Source organism: Dipodomys merriami, unplaced genomic scaffold (assembly GCF_024711535.1).
Source record: "Dipodomys merriami isolate MVZ:Mamm:240054 unplaced genomic scaffold, mDipMer1.0.p SCAF_165, whole genome shotgun sequence".
NCBI lineage: Eukaryota > Metazoa > Chordata > Mammalia > Rodentia > Heteromyidae > Dipodomys > Dipodomys merriami.
The window spans coordinates 1,862,402-1,873,993 of NW_027202993.1; positions in this window are offsets into that span (position 1 = coordinate 1,862,402).

Genomic DNA, 11,592 nt, shown 5'->3' on the forward strand with positions numbered 1-11,592 from the left:
TTAATTTTGCCATGGCATCATTTTGATTCAAGTTAAAGTACTTGGCCTATGGAACATTAATGGATAAGATATGAAATCTCATCACAAATCTCCACAATTGAGAACTGATTCCTATTATGTGTAAATTCTTCATGCATGTCACTCAATGATAAAGTCCCGTAAGATACCTTCATTCAGTCATAGACTTTCAAAAAAAACTAAGCAGTCTGCCTAGCATGGTGGACATCTCTAGTTTGGAATGTAACTTGCAAGATGGGAACAGAGCAACCGGAGGGGAGACTTCAGACCATGGCAACTCATTTTGGTTTAATTGATGTCCCTGATGAGAATGTTTATGTCAAAAGTTTCACCACCAAGGTTTCAAAGGTGATGCTGTAGGACAATCCCTTCCCCTCATCAGTTTTCAATAACTTAAGGATTTGTTTTCAGAGTATGACTATAAGATTAGGAGAATCAAAAAAATCTGAAGTATTCTAATACATTGGAATAAACTATTTTTCCATCCTATACACAGTTAGAGTGAGATTAAAAGAGATATTCTTAATTCTATAATAATGTCTAAGATACAACACAATTACTTTAAACATTTTTCTGGATCATCAAAGCTGTAATCTGAAAAGAAAATGTTCCTGAGGCAAAAGTTGAGAATTCTCACTCGTACCACACCCCCACCGCCAAAATTATTTTTTTGGTCATTCAAATTTATCAGTAGGTGGATGAGACTCTTATAGGTTTAAAATTAAAGCCATTTGTTTTCAATTTTTTTTATTTTGGGAAAAGGGACTAGGATATTAGAGATATTCAGTATTAAGACAGATAAATCATATCTAATATAGTAGAACATAGACTAATCATCACTGCTTTTGGAAAGCCTTGCTTTATTTCTAGAGATTCCTATACTTTCCTTCAAGGTATCTGTCTAGTATTCTCTTTTTTTTCTGGTACTTGGTTCTGAGCTGCTTTTATTCAAAGTTAGTGGTCCACCACTTGAATCACAATGCCACTTCCAGATTTTTCTGTGATTAGTAGGAGATAAGTGTCTCATGGACGGCAGGTGTGAGCCATCGGTGCTCAGGCATTCTCAGAAGTGGGGCTGTGAATATAAGTAGTAGAGCAGTAGCTTTGAGCAAAAGACCTCAGGTACAGGATCCAGGCCCTGAGTTCTAGCCATATATCTAGCAAAAATAAGAAAAAAGAAAAGAAAAAAGAGGTAGAATCTTTAAGACATGATCATGAAGGAGAACTCTGCCCTCATATACAGATGAGTTCATTATGCAAATAAACTTGTTGCAAAGTCAGTATAGTGTTACCCTCTCAGTCTCTCATTCATGCTTTTTTGCCTTTCTAATATTCTTCATGGGGAGACACAGCAAAAAGACCTCAGTTACATATTTGAACACCATGCTCCGGTGCTCTGTTTGACTCATTTCTTTGAGATAAGAATAACAGGTGGACCCATTGCAACAATGAGATGTACAAGTTGTTATGTCGAAAAACGAATTTATCAACTTTGGTAAAGGGTAGGGAGAGGATCGAGGGGGAAGGGAGAAATATGGGAAGGGATGGGAAGGGAAAAAACGAGGCAACAATGCTTGATAAGGAATGTACTCGTTATCTTGCCCATGTAATTGTAACCCCTCTGTATGGTATTTTCACAATAAAAACAAAAAACAAATATATATATATATATATATATGAATAAAAAATAATAACAAAGACAAGGTTTGTGGAGGGGAAGGGAAGAAACAAATGGTTTAAATAGGGATACAGCTGGACCCATTGCAACAATGAGATGTACAAGACATTACGTCGATAAACGAACTTTACAACTTTGGCGGGGGTGGGGGAGGTGATGGGACGGGAAACAAAGGAGGAGGCAAAAATGTCTGATAAGAAATATACTCATTACCTTGCCCATCTAAATGCAACCCCTCTGTATGGCATTTTCACAATTAAAAAAAAAATAACAAAGACAAGGTTGATTTTGGCTAGAAGTGCAAAAGGAACAGAATGTATTAATCAACGGTCAGAACACTGAACAAGAAACCTGTGTACAATGAAAAATACTTGCTCTCTCAGTGTTTTAGAGGTTAGGGGAGCTTATAGGTTAATAATTTCTCCTAGATACTTCAATTTAACACTTGCTACTACTGCTTTCATGGATCTTTTTGTACACAGCAAACCACAAGTGCAGTCACTGACTTAGAACTTTTCTAACTCCTTCTATTTTTAATTCATTAGGATTAAAGTGAAAGAAAATCCCCAGGTATTTGTTAAAGAGTGGTTCATAGCCTTACCTAATGACATGGGAGGCACTGGTGGACCCCAGAATAATGTGTACAGTCTTCTTATGATACACTCTGGAAACGTGTGGAAGTGGAAGGTGGTGCAGAACAAAGAGGAAGATTTAAACGATAAAAAGGAATAATTGAAAATAGACAATCTTTTACAAAATTACTTTATTACAAACTCAATTATTCATAGAAAAAAAGTAGCTTAAGAACCTTCAATTCATTGCAAAAAATCACAACGTATGAGGTAAGACAAAATATAGAAAAACTAGCCCTAAATATACTTCATCAAGAAAATGTACTCAATTTGCATCCATCTGTCCAGTGAGGAACATTTTTTTTTTTGTCAGTTGTGGGACTCGGGATTCTGGGTCTGATTTGAGCTTTTCAGCTCAAGGCTAGCGCTCTAACACTTAAGCCACTGCACCACTTCCAGTTTTCTTACAGGTTTATTGCAGATAAGAGTCTCATGAACTTTCCTGCCTGAGATAGCTTTTAACTGCAATCCTCAGATCTCAGCCTCCTGAGGAGTTAGAATTACAACCAAGAGCCACTAGCGCTGGCTTGACATTGTTTTTCTTATCTGTCCTTTCGAAATTGTCAAGATTCTAACACTGTTGTAGCATTACTTAAGTATAAATATTATAACAACTAGAAATCGAAGAAGCTACTAATCCTACCTGTCAAGATAGATAGTGATAATTATTTCAAGTTATTGCTTAGCCATGTATCATCACTATTCAAATCTATTCTTAATTTGACAAGATTTGATTATAGACTGATTTTCCAAATTCACTATATTTTTAAGAAAATTTTTCTAGTGATATGTGTCAGTAAAGCATGCTTTAGATAAAATCGCTATACTGTATGGCTTAAAATACAAAATAATTTGTAAATATGGTTTTAGAACTCTAAAATCAATGACTGAACCAGGTCTGTCATTATTTTTATGTACCTCAGAAATTCATAGGAATTATTCTATACAATGTATCAGATTTCTCAAGCTAAGATATAGAATAAAGTATATGACTTGGATACCTAAAAATAAAGCAATATCATTTCTCCAAATACTTTGTTAGTGTTAGTCCTGAAAATTCACCTTATAATATCTTATTAATAGAAATACTTGTCGGGTACTGGTGGCTCACGCCTGTCATCCTAGCAACTCAGGAGGCTGAGATCTGACGATCGCGGTTCAAAGCCAGCCTGGGCAGGAGAGACCGTGAGACTCCTATCTCCAATAAACCACCAGAAAACCGGAAGTGGTGCTGTTACTCAAGTGGTAGAGCACTCGCCTAGAGCTGAAGAGCTGAGGGATAGCGCCCAGGCCCAGAGTTCAAGCCCTACGACTGACAAAAAAAAATACTTATCAATTTTGTGATGATACAGAGATATTTAAATCTATACAGTTTTCAGTTGTTTACTTCTCTGAAAGGTTCCCACACTTGTTCTCTTTTATATTTAAAGAAGATATATGTCATTTGAATATAGGTTCTAATTGAAAACTTAAAAAAATGTAAGGTAGATGCCAATGTCTCATTCCTGTAATCATAAGCTGATGAGATCATGGTTCTAATTCAGCCCAAGAAGGAAAGCTAATGAGACCTTATCTCTAATTAACCACCAAAAATACAGAAGTGGGGCTGTGGCTCAAGTGGCAGAGAACTAGCCTAGAGCACAAAAGTTCACAGACATTGTCCAGGACCAAAATTCAAGCCCCGAAAATCTACCCCGTCATCAAACAGGGCTGGAATTCAGCTTAGCAGCTTAGGATGCATGAGTTTTGATCCTTAACACAAGAAAAGGAAGGGATTGGGTGAGAGAAGAGAGGAGAGAGAAAAGAAGAGGGAGAATAACTGTATATGGAAAAGAGGGTAGCTCTGCATAATAAATGATGTTCACTAGGGAACATGGTCATACAAACATTTTCTGTAAAGAAACAGAGTAAGTAAGTATGTCCAGGCCTTGGGAGCCACATGATATCCCATACGTTTTACATTCTGCTGTGGCAGTGTGACAGAGGACACAGATAGAAATAATATATTAAAACTTTACTAACATTAGCTGAAACTTGAATTCTATTTTTATTTAAAATATGGCTAGGTAAACTGACTGTCTGAATTTTTAATTTCATGTAATTTTGCTTACGTTAAGTGTTGTCACTTACAGTTTTGTGGCTGGCTACTTAACTGAGTAGAACAAGTTTGGCCTCTGATGAAGTTTCTAGAGCACCTCCAAAGTCATCCAGGAACAGAAGCCATGGAACTCATTCAGTTTTTCAGTAGTCACATAAGAAACAGTAAAATAGGAAAATAAATAAAACCTATAATAAAAACCACCAAAAGAGCTTTAATCAAAATTCAGCATAATTATCAGATGTCATCATTCTGAGTATTACAGATGTGAACTACTCTCAGCTGTTTGTTAGTTTTTTTTAAATACCAAGACAGCAGTGTATTTTATATTAGACGCATCTCCTTCCTGCATTCAGCAGTCATTTATACCCAAGGACTACTGTAATGGATGAGGTACAACTAGCCCTACTTTGTAGTTTGCTAGGAACTACAAGGAGTCAGCTAGAATTCACCATAGGAAAACAAATCGATTAAATAGGGATATAGGTGGACCCATTGCAATAATGAGATGTAAAAGTCTTCATGTCGAAAACCAACTTTACAACTTTGGTGCGGGGGGGGGGAGGGGGGGAGAGGATGGGAAGGCATGAGAAGGGGAAACAAAGGATGAGGCTACAATGCTTGATAAGAAATGTACTCATTATCTTGCCCATGTAATTGTAACCCCTCTGTACAGTATTTTCACAATAAAAAAATTAAAAAAATAAAATAAATGAGGAAGCTGGGTACAGGTGGCTCACACATGTAATCCTAACTACTCATGAGACTGAGATGTGAGGATTGCAGTTCAAAGCCAGCCCAGGTAGGAAAGTTCATGAGATTCTTTTTATATTTTTAGTTTCTTTTTCATTGTAAAAATACAATACAGAGAGTTTACAATTACATGGGCAATGTAATGAGTACATTTCTGATCAATTATTTTTGCATCCTCCTTTATTTCCCTTTACCATCTCTTCCCATCCACCCCAACCCAATACACCCCTCGCCCACTGCCAAAATTGTAAAGTTTGTTTGTTGACATAAACACTTGTACATCTTATTGTTGCAATGGGTCCACCTGGATCCCTATTGAAACAATTTGTTTTTTCCCTTCCCCTCCACTAAGTATACCAGTATCAAATACAGTGAAAAAAGGGTTATACTGTGAGGGAAGAACATACAAAGCAACAAAGAAATAATCTTATGAATATGTTAGGAACAATCGCAAGAAACAAAAAATAAACATTTGAATCCTTATCTTGGGGTTCATTTCATCTAATATCAACTTATCTGTTTCTGCTTGTCTCAGATATATACTAGTTATTGCAAATAGGGGAAGCTTGGAACCAGTGTTTCCTTGGTCCTGGCTTACTTCACTTAATATAATTTTTTCCAAGACTTTCAATTTCCTAGCAAATGGGGCAATATCCTTCTTTTGATAGAGCAAAGAAATGTGGTATATGTACCACATTTTCTTGCTCCATTCATCTAGTGAGGAGCATCAGGGTTGGTTATACTTCTTAGCTATGGTAAAGAATGCTGCAATAAACATTGTTGTGCTGGTAGCTTTAGTGTGGTCTTGTTTGTGATCATTTGGGTAAATGCCCAAAAGTGGGATTGCTGGGTCATGGGGAAGCTCTATGTGGAGTCTGTTGTAGACCCTCCATACTGCTTTCCAAAGTGGTTGAACAAGTTTACACTCCCACCAACAATGCAGTAAGGTTCCCTTCTGTCCACATCCCCTCCAGCATCTGTTGTTATTAGAGTTCTTGATTATAGCCATTCTAACTGGAGTGAGGTGGTATCTCAATGTTCTTTTGATTTGCATATCTTTTATGGCTAGGGAGGTGAACAATTCTTCATGTGTCTACTGGCCATCCTTCTTTCTTCTTCAGAGAAGTTCTCACTTCAAGATTTTAGTCCACTTATTAATTGGGCAGTTGATGCTTTGAGGATTTGTTGGAGGATTTAATTTTTTGAGTTCTAAGTATATTTTAGATAGGAGATCCTTGTCCGTTGTATGGCTAGTTTGGGCCTTCTATTGATCTTGCTAGCTAAGTCCTTTGCCAAGCAGAAGCTCTGCAATTTCATGCAATCCCATTTGTCCAACCTTTCTTTGATTTGTTTTGTTTCTGGGTCTCTATTAAGAAAATATTTTCCTGCACCAAGGAAACCTAGAGTTCCTCCTGTTCCATACTGTAATGTTTTCATTGTTTGCTTTGATACTGAGATCTTTGATCCATTTGGAGTTGATTCTGGTACAGGGTGACATATAAGAATCTAGCTTTAATTTTCTACAAATGATTAACCAGTTTTGCTGGCACCATTTACAAAAGAGGCTGGCTTTCTTCCATTCTATTTTTTAGCTCCCTCATTAAAGATTAGATGGCTATAGTTCTGTTAGAACACTTCTGTGTTCTCATTTCTATTCCATTGGTCCTGAGGTCTTTCCTTGTGCCTGGACCAAGCTGTATTGATTACTATGGCTTTGTAGTAGAGTTTCAAATTTGTTATTGATATTCTTACAACACTGTTCTTTCTATTCAGGATCGTTTTTGCTATTCGAGGTCTTTTATTGTTGTGTATGAATTTTTGGATTGACTTTTCTATTTCCTTGAGAAATTAGGTTGGAATATTGATAGGAATCCTGTTGAATTGGAAGATAGCCTTGGGAAATATTGCCATTTTCACGATATTGCTTCTGCCAATCCAGGAGCATGGGAGTTTTTATCACTTTCTAAGTTCTATGTTGATTTCCTTCTACAGGTTTGTAAAGTTTTCATCATAGAGGTCCTTCAGTTCTTTGTTTATAGTTAAGTTCTAGGTATTTTATTATTTGTGGAGCTATTATGAACAGAGTTTCTTTCCTGATTTCAGCCACGCTTTTTTCAAGGTTAGCATACAGAAAAGCCATTGATTTTTGAGAGTAAATATTATACACTGTTACTTTGCCAAAGTTTTGAATGAGCTCGAGTAATTTGACAATGGAGTCGGTGGGATTCATTAAATACAAGATCATGTCATCTGCAAAGAGGGAGAGTTTTACTTCTTCTTTCCCTATTGGGATCTCTTTTATGTTTCCATCTTGTTTTATTGCTGAAGCTACGCATTCTAATATTAGATTGAAGAGATATGGAGAGGGTGGACATCCTTGTCTCATTTCTGAGTTAAGAGGAAATGGCTTGAGGTTTTCTCCATTAAGAATAATGCTGGGTATTTTATTTTTTGTGGGGCTATTACAAATGGAGTTGCATTCCTAATTTCAGCCCCACTTTTCTCATTGTTGGCATACAGAAAAGTCATTGATTTTTGAGGGTTAATTTTATACCCTGCTACTTGCCAAAGTTTTGAATCAGTTTGAGTAATTTGGGAGTGGAATCTATGGGATGCTTTAAGTACATGATCATGTCATCTGCAAAGAGGGAGAGTTTTATTTCTTTTTTCCCTATTTGGAACCCATTTATGTCTGCAACTTGTCTTATTGCTGTAGCTAGGCATTCTAATGCAAGGTTGAAGAGAAGGGAAGAGTGTGGACATGCTTGTATTGTACCTGAGTTAAGTGGAAATGGTTTAGTTTTTCACCATTAAGTATAATGCTGGCTGTAGGTTTGTCATATACAGACTGTTGTATTGAGGAATGTTCCATGGATTCCTAATTTTTCCAAAACCTTCATCATAAAGGGGTGTTGGATCTTGTCGAATGCGTTTTCTGCATCTATTGAGATAACCATGTGGTTCTTATCCTTGCTCCTGTTGATGAGATGAATAATATTAATTGATTTACGTATATTGAACCAGCTTGGCATCCCTGAAATGAATCCTGTTTGATCATGGTGTATGATTTTTTGGATAAATTGTTGAAGTTGATTGGCCAAAATTTTGTTGAGAAGTTTTGTATCAATGTTCATCAAAGAAATGGGTCTATAGTTCTCTTTCTTTGATGAGTCCCTGCCTGGTTTTGGGATGAGGGTTATGATGGCTTCATAGAATGTGTTCGGTAGTGAACTTTCTCTTACAATTTCATTGAAGATTTGGAGGAGTATTGGTGTGAGCTCAGCTTTGAAGGCCTTGTAGAATTCCGTTTTAGAACCATCTGGTCCTGGACTTTTCTTAGCTGAGAGGTCTCTTATTGCTGTTTCTATTTCAATGCTTGATATGGGCCTGTTAAGATGGTTTGACTCATCTTGGTTTAGTTTGGGCATGTCAATATTTTCTAAGAAAAGGTCCATTTCTGCCAAGTTCTCAAACTTATTAGCATAAAGTTTTGAGAAGTATTCCTTAAAATGTTCTGAATCTTGGTTGTTTCCGTGGTGATGTTTTCATTCTCCTCTCTGAGTTTATTTATTTAGGTGTGTTCTCTTCTTTTTCTGATAACATTGGCTAAGGGCCTGTCAATTTTTTTAATTTTTCGAAGAACCAACTCTTTGTTTTATTGATTCTTTCTATCGTTTTTTGGATTCTAATACACTTAATTCTGATTTAATTTTAATTATTTCTTTCCGTCTACTGGATTGGGGTTTATCTTGTTGTTCTTGTTCAAGGAGGTTCAGATGTCTCATTAAATTGTTGGTTTCAGTTCTCTCCAATTTGTTGTTGTAGGAACTCAGAACTCATTTTTGTTGAACAGCATGAACTTTTGAATTTCCTTTCTAATCTCTTCCTGGACCCACTTGTGATTCAGCAGTGTGTTTTCAGCCTCCATGGGTTACCAGACATTTTTTGGTGGCTTTTGGAGTTGAGATCTAATTTTATTCCCTTGTGGTCAGAAAGAATGCAAGGTATAGCTTCAATGTTTCTGAATTTGGACAAGTTGGCTTTGTGGCCTACAACTGGGTCTATTTTGTAAAATGTTCCATGTGCTGCTGAGAAAAAATGTGTATTCTGCTGCTGGGTGAATATTCAGTAGATGACTGTTAAATCTAGTTGATTTATGCAGTTGTTTAGATCTTCAATAGCCATACAATGGACAAGGGTCTCATATCTAAAATATATTTGGAACTCAAAAAATTAAATCCCCCAACAACAAATGCTCAAAGAAACAACTGCCCAATAAATAAGTCGGCTAATGACTTAAAGAGAAACTTCTCTGATGAAGAATGAAGAATGGCCAATATACACATGAAGAAATGCTCAACCTCCCTAGTCATAAAAGAAATGCAAATCAAAATAACATTGAGATACTACCTCACCCCAGTTAGAATGGCAAAAATCTAGAACTCTAATAACAACAGATGCTGGAAGTGATGTGGACAGTAGGAAACCTTACTTCGTTGTTGGTGGGAGTGTAAACTTGTTCAAACACTTTGGAAACTAGTATGGAGTTTCCTCAAAAACTCCACATAGGGTTTCCCTATGATCCAGCAGTCCCACTTTTGGGCATTTACCCAAATGTTTACAAACAAGACCACACTAAAGCTACCAGCACAAGTATGTTCATTGCAGCATTATTTACTATAGCTAAGCTATGAAACCAACCCAGATGCCCCTCAGTAGATGAATGGATCAAGAAAATGTGGTATATATACACAAAGGAATTCTATGCCTCCATCAGAAAGAATGACATTGCCCCATTTTTAGGATATGGAAAGACTTGGAACAAATTATATTAAGTGAAGTAAGCCAAGCCCAAAGAAACATAGGTCCCATGATTTCCGTTATTTTCAATATCTAGTATATGTCTGAGTCAAGCAGAATAGGCTAGATAATGGGATGCTAGGAAAATGAACCCTAAGATATGTATTTTAAATATTTTTTTCCTTTCATGCATTTGTTTCTAACGCAATTATAAGATTATTTCTTTTTTGCTTTGTATGTCCCTCCCCCACAGTATAACCCCTGCTTTCACTGTATTTGATGGCGGTATAATTTGTGGAGGGGAAGGGGAAAACAAGTCGTTTAAATAAGGATATAGGTGGACCTTTTGCAATAATGAGAAGTACAAGTTGCCATGTCGAAAACGAACTTTACAACTTGGGGGGTGGAGGATTAGATGGGCAGGGAGGGAGGATGGGAAGAGATGGGAAGGGTAAGCAAAGTAGAAGGCTACAATGCTTGATAAGAAATGTACTCACTATCTTGCCCATGTAATTGTAACCCCTCTGTACAGTATTTTCACAATAAAAAATACAAATTAAAAGAAAGAATAATGCTGGCTGTAGATTTGTCATATACTGCCTTTATTGTTTTGAGGAATGTTCCTTATATTCCTATGTTTTCCAGAACCCTCATCATAAAGGGGTGTTGGATCTTGTCGAATGCTATTTTCTGCATCTATTGAGATAACCATGTGCCTCTTATCCTTTCTTTGTTGATGTGAAGCTTTATATTGATTTGCATATATTGAACATGGTTTGCATCCCTGAAATCAATCCTGTTTGATCACGGTGTGTGATTTTTTGGATTAATGGTTGAAGTTGATTGTCAAAAATTTTGTTGAGAATTTTTGCATCAATGTTCATCAAAGAAATGGGTCTATAATCCTCTTTCTTTGATGAGTCCCTGCCTGGTTTGGGGATGTAGGTTATGATGGCTTCATAGAATGTGTTCGGTAGTGAACTTTGTCTTTCAATTTTATTGAAGATTTGGAGGAATATTAGTGTGAGCTCTGCTTTCATGGCCTTGTAGAATTCTGCTGTAAGTTCATATGGTCCTGGGCTTTTCTTAAATGGGAGGTCTAATATTTTTGTTTCTATTTCAATGCTTGATATGGTTCTCTTAAGATGGTTTACCTCATCTTGGTTTAGTTTTGGCATTTCAATATTTGTGCCATGTTCTCAAACTTATTTCATAAAGTTTTGAAATATATTCCTTTATAATGTTCTGAATATTGGTGTTTCTGTGGTAATGTTCCCATTCTCATCTCTGAGTTTATTTATTTGGGTGTGTTTTCTTCTTTTCCTGATAAGATTTGCTAAGGGTCTGTAAATCATATTAATTTTTTCAAAGAATCAACTCTTTTTTATTCTTTTTCTGGTTTATTTGGAGTATAATTCTTGTAATTATTATTTAAATTAATTCTTTCCATCTTCAGGATTGAGGTTTATATTGCTGATCTTTTTCAAGGAGGTTCTGATGTCTCATTAAGTTGTTGATTTCAGATGTCTCCAATTTGTTGATTTAGAAAATCAGCGCTGTAAACTTGCATCTGAGCACTGCCATTGCTGTGTTCCAGAGGGGGTGGTAATTTG